This window comes from Phaseolus vulgaris, chromosome 2, assembly GCF_000499845.2.
Source record: "Phaseolus vulgaris cultivar G19833 chromosome 2, P. vulgaris v2.0, whole genome shotgun sequence".
Taxonomy (NCBI): Eukaryota; Viridiplantae; Streptophyta; class Magnoliopsida; order Fabales; family Fabaceae; genus Phaseolus; species Phaseolus vulgaris.
In genome coordinates, this window is record NC_023758.2 from 36293539 (window position 1) to 36299538 (window position 6000).

Sequence of the window (6000 nt, forward strand, 5' to 3'; positions counted from 1 at the left end):
AATACAAAATAAAGCCACACTAGAATTACATCAACGATTCATCCATTACAACTGAAGGTCGAATGGCTATTAGGGGGCACAACAATGTTAGTTTTATGAGTCTCTCTGGTATTTTAGCAACATAAAGTAATTCACAGTTCTACAACCAAATGTAACAAACATGTTCAACTTGTGAAAAAATATACCTCTTCATAGCATTCGTAATGTCCACTAAATTGCAGACAACATAATCTTTTCCTAAAATAAAAATGAAAAGGATTTAGACAAATCAAACCGAAAAAAAATACATATGAATATAAATATTTACCTCTCAAGCATCTTTCTAAACAGCGAAAGAACTTGTTGGAATGGGTTAAGAATTCAATTAGACACATTGGTGGTCGCCATAAAGTCTTTTATACGAGAAAGTTTGGATTCAAGCTATTCAACAATATTGTTTTTTACATTTTGAACAATCATGCATGATGGTCAGTGAAGCAGGAAGCTTCTTTAATGAACTTGTATAACAATAGTCATCACAAATACCATCTCAGAGACGTAAAAAGTGCATATCTTAACATGTGCAAGGCAATTATATATAGTCCTCTTAAAATGGTTAAGCAATTAGTGTAAATTTCCCCTTATAACAAATTACTAGTCTTCTTTAAATTGGGAGAGCAAAAAGTGGTTTTATTTATGACGTGTTTAGTGATGATTAGTTAAGCAAAATGGGGGGTCTTGAAGGAACAAGCTCCTACAATAGAAATTTAACAAATGTTTAGCCTGTGTTAGCAAATAGTTCATACAAAGTTAAGACCAAAACATTGGGAATCTATATTTTCCTTATAATAAAGGACTAATAAAGCATCAACTTGAGGCAGAGTGTTAGAATCCTATAAATATAATAACTAATAATTCTAAGATCAATTGATGATATTAGAATCAATTAAATTGATTTTATATTAATGTTATTAGCCTAAAATAGGGTAACTGAAATCTTCTATAATTATGTCCTTTCACCTATAAATTGAATAGCTTTGTTGTAGACTAAACACAAAACTCGTATGTATACTGAATTTACCCTGGCATAATTTTATGCTATCAATTATCTTTTCCTAGTAACATTGAGCAATTTATCCCTACTGTTGTGGGGAGACAATATATCTTACTCTAACTTCATCAATAAACTTACTTGAAGAAAAACATATACCTAAGTAAAAAGAACTACTCAATTCATAAAAATGCAAGGATACGACTCAATTTATTGCATGTAAGTTTAAGTATTCTAAGCTATTTTAATATGTTGTTGAGGATATATCAAAATAAATGTGCAAGTAGAGATTAATATACTTACCAATAAAAATGTCAAGGAGCAATTCCCTTAAAAGCTTAAGTTGTTTAGTGCAGCTAAATTTTTTTATCTAAAATCCCTTTAACAAGAGCTTTCTGAGCTTGAAGTGTGCAGGGTGCACAAACGCACATTACCTTGGGCCCTAATTTGAGTTATTTATGAATAATAGAAGCAACAAGGATCAAACTCACAAGTACTTATTTATAGAAGTTATGATACTATTTTAAGGAACGACTCTCCTGCTCACATAATTTGTCAGGTGGAAGCACTATGCTTAACAATCAAGTTCTGACGTAAAGCCCACTCCAGTTCTCAATTTAGGGTCCTATAAATAAGAATTTTGGAACATGAATGAATTGGATGCGAATAATCTAGTGAAACTCTTGAAATGCACTATCTTTTTGGAAACAAAAATTCTTGAATTTGGAGTCTCCTTTATTAGTAGATAAGTAGTTTATAATCATTTTTGTGGTGGCAGCATCTACTGAAAAAACGTTGTCTCTCATTATTGTAGGGTATTTTATTGACCTTGCAATCTCCTTTTTTATCAGCAAGCCCTGGACAAAGACATTGTAAGTGCAGTTATTTGGCAGGCAGCCATTCTCTTCCATATTCATCAGCAAGTCTTCAGCTTTATCTAACAGTCCTTGTTTACAGAAACCCTTAATCATAATGGTGTGCGTATAAACGTTAATTTGCAAACCTTTAGCAGGCAAACTAAAAAAGAGTTCCCATGCAGCATTCAAATTCCCGGCACTGCATATTCCGTCAAGCAAAATGGTATAAATGACAATATTAAGATCCAAATTACTCTTCTCCATTGCCTCAACCAATGACACTGCTTCAGAAAGAAAATTTCCTTTACACAGGCCATCCACCATAACAGCACAAGTCTGGATATTAGGAACTTGACCATGTTTATGCATATTAAAAAACAGTTCTTGTGCAGCTAATGGTTTACCTGCTTGACAAAACCCACTTATAAGAGTGGTCCAAGTGACAACAACAGGTACAATTTCCATCATACCCATTTCCTCCAACAGATACATAGCCTTGTTAATGTTTTTGTTCTTGCACCATCCATGAATAAGTGAAGTGAAAACTACAATGTCTGGTAAACAGCCCCCGCTAATCATAAAATTAAAAACTCTCATGGCCTCGTTCATTTGGTTTTGCAAACAATATACGTGAATCAATGAATTATATGTAAACACATCCGGTACCTCCCCCATTATAATCATAAACCCAACCACACTATTAGCCTGCATTATTTTTCCTTCTTTGCAAAAAGAATCCGCTAAAATATTGAGTGTTTGCAAATCCGGCATCATTCCCATTTTTGTCATCTCATCCAACAGAGAACCAATTTCTTTCCATCTTCCAAATTTCCAAAGACCTTGAATCACACAAGTATAAGTGACAAGATTAGGCAAGACACCTTTCCCACTCATTTTAGAGAACAAATTTAATGCCTCATACCAATCCATCATTGCACAAACCATCCATAACACTGTTGTAAACTACCACATTAGGTTTCCAATTTCCTTAACCACCAAATCGCCACCAAAGTGTCTCCCATCTTACACAACCCATTAACCAACACCCCATAAGTGTATACATCTAATGGATACCCCACCTTCTCCATATGATCAGCCAACACCACTGCTTGAGCCACATCGCCTTGCACACAAAGCCCATTAATGAGTGGTGAGAGTCATTACAGTGGGCTCCAAACCAAGTTTGAACATGGTCCCCAAGACAGAGAACCCAAAAGATATCAACTTTAAGCGGCAAAGACAGTTGATCACAATGTTAAGAGTAATGGTATCAGGTTCTATGCCTAGAGAAGAATACATGTGCTTAACTAAAGATATGGCAGCGGTGTAATGCCTCAACCTCACAATAACACCCAACAACAAAGTAAAGTCCTTCACAGAAGGAAAAGGCTTCATTCTACCCATTCTTTGAAACAAGTTCAAAGCTTTATCAAAGTTCTTCACTTGACCTGACCTGCATAGGTATCTCATGAAAATCAAGAACTGCGTTCTGTTGGTGTGCCTCTCACAATCATCTCTGTTTGTGGTAGTGACAATCGAAAGGGTGTGAGAGAAACTGCCTATCATAATGAAGACGAGGGAAACTAGAGAGATAGAGAAATCTTGAAGCATTCAAAGTTACTCTTTTGCATCCGAACAGCATCAGCATGGTAGTCAAACTCACGATCGAGTGGAGAGGTCGCACGGTGGTGGCGGTTCGTACGTCCGAGCGTTCGTGCGTTCGTGCGGCGATTGCGGTGATCGCGGGTTGCAGGTCGACGGTGGTGCCGTTCATCATATAAGCTTAGAGATGGGTGGTATGGAATTAGGGAATTAGGGTTCATTGTTATGCGGTGTGATTTAGGGAATTAGGGTTTTGTTTTCTTTTATTGGGTTGCAGATACAAGGGAAAAGGTTTCTTTGAACAATAGAAAAAGAATATATATTTAACACCACATTATAATAATATAATAATATTTAAAATTAAAAAATAAATTAAAAATGATAAAAATATTATTTAAATGGTTTATAAAATGTATGTTTTCTATTGTTGACTCTTAACAAATAAATCACCACTGGAATACATTTCAAATTGGATTTTTTTTTATTTAATTGAGGTGCAATTCTTTTTTTCTTTTTTTTGAATGCTCTCTATTTTTTTTAATTGAAAAAACTTGCTGCAAATTTTATTTTATTTTGGCAAAAATTGAATTTTGAGTAATGTATTTTTTAAGGAATATCTGGGAGTGAATCAAATTCAACCGATATCAATCCAAGTACATCTTCTATTTTTAATAAAAGTAAAAATCTCCAGCAAATAAATCAAATATTGGATGGAAGCATGAGATAAATATTAATGAATGGTAAAAAGGTGAAATGTAATTATTGTTCAAAGAGTGTGAGTGGATGAATCTTTATATTCAAACATCATCTTGTTGAAATTAGGAAGAATTTTGAACCTTGTGTTGCTCAAAATATTCACTTAGATGGAGCAATAAGAGCTTCAATTCTAGATGCATTTGATCTTGAAAATATAACTTTTGATACCAATGTGGATTGTGATGAAGATGAAGATAAAGATGAAGATAAAGATGGAGATAATGGAGGAGAGGATGTCATTAGAGGAATGAACATACAAACTTGACATTTGTCTATTTATAATTATTTAATTATTATGACTTGAACAATTTAACCATCTTGACATGCAACAAAAAGGAATCATTAGAAAGGAAAACTATAGTCAGGTTAAAGCTTATAAAGATGAAAAAACCTAGTTTGTAAGGTTACCAAGAATTGAACTATATAACAAGATCCTATCATTTGCAGAGGACTCCTTATCATAAACAAACAAAAAAGAATTTAATATGGAAGACACTTGCAGAAGAGTGTGACTAAACAATCATGATATCATTATTAGCATGAATCCTAATCAATGTCAGCTTTCCACCCTTTAGATATCTACCTATTTTGCTTTTCTCTCGCTACATCTTCACCTTTCAGGAAATGATATAGCATTTAAATGCAGGAAAGTATTATGCATTCCATACCTTGGAAAGATTATAGATGAAAGTGTTTTCAAGATCAGGGTCATTTGTAAATGTAAGTTGGTGAATACATTGTGTGCCCTTGAGCTTCTTCAATATCCACAACCCTGAATTGAATAAAGAGTTCGAACTATACATATAACCCAAATGCAGACCAGATATGGAGACATATGTTTGCCGGTATCTTAGATATGCTCCATGATGCTCTTTGGAATTATTTTAAAAAAGAGATTACTTTCCCTAGTTTAATTTTCGAACACTACTGTTAAATATATATATATATATATATATATATATATATATATATATATATATATATATAACTAAGAGAAAGGTAACGAAACAATAATATAAATCTTAGACTTGTCAACAATAATACATTCACTAGAAATAACATGTCTTAAGACTCCACCTTGCCTAACCATAAAATGAAATTTTTCAAAATTTTAAAAAAAGGTGATGTTCAATACATCAAGGCTATCTAAGCATACATTAATTGAATGAACATACACGATGGAGTGATCCATACAAACTTCCATACAATCCTCAAGAAATTAAAAAAAAAAAGTACTTACCATGCAACCTGAAATTATGGGTTTCACTTTATGATCGGTTGTTTTCTTGGAGATTTGAAAAGGGTGACGGAAGCAATGGATGTGATAGATCAAGAAGGGCTCATATAAAGCTATGAGCTCCTTGTAGGTGCATAAAAGGTATGGAGAGTGATTGGTTGGACCATATCACTTGGAGAAATGTGGAGGTGAAAATCAAAGTGTCTAACCAAGAGAGACTAAACAAGGGAGTAGAAGCTTGCAATGTTTGACAACATTTTACTCATAAAATTGATCTTACAAAACACGAGCCAAACACTCCTATATATAGGTGCAAGTACCTTGGAAGACAAAAAGGTGGAGGGGTAGAGAAGAGACATGAGAGGGGCAACCTAGGGTGTTGACCTAGCCGCCCCTTGGCTAGGTTTCTAGAAGGCAGGGCTACATTCCTACCCTAAAAGGCTTAGGCATAAGCCAAAAATGATAAATACACCCCCAACCAAAATGATAAATACATTCCCTATTATGCTTAATGTACC

At 34.0% G+C, this 6000-nt stretch overlaps 1 pseudogene; it reads right to left on the reverse strand.

Moving 5' to 3' along the window:
• Positions 1–1496: 1496 nt before the first annotated feature.
• On the reverse strand, positions 1497–3643 carry LOC137811752 (putative pentatricopeptide repeat-containing protein At1g12700, mitochondrial; annotated as a pseudogene).
• Between the last annotated feature and the right edge of the window lie 2357 nt (positions 3644–6000).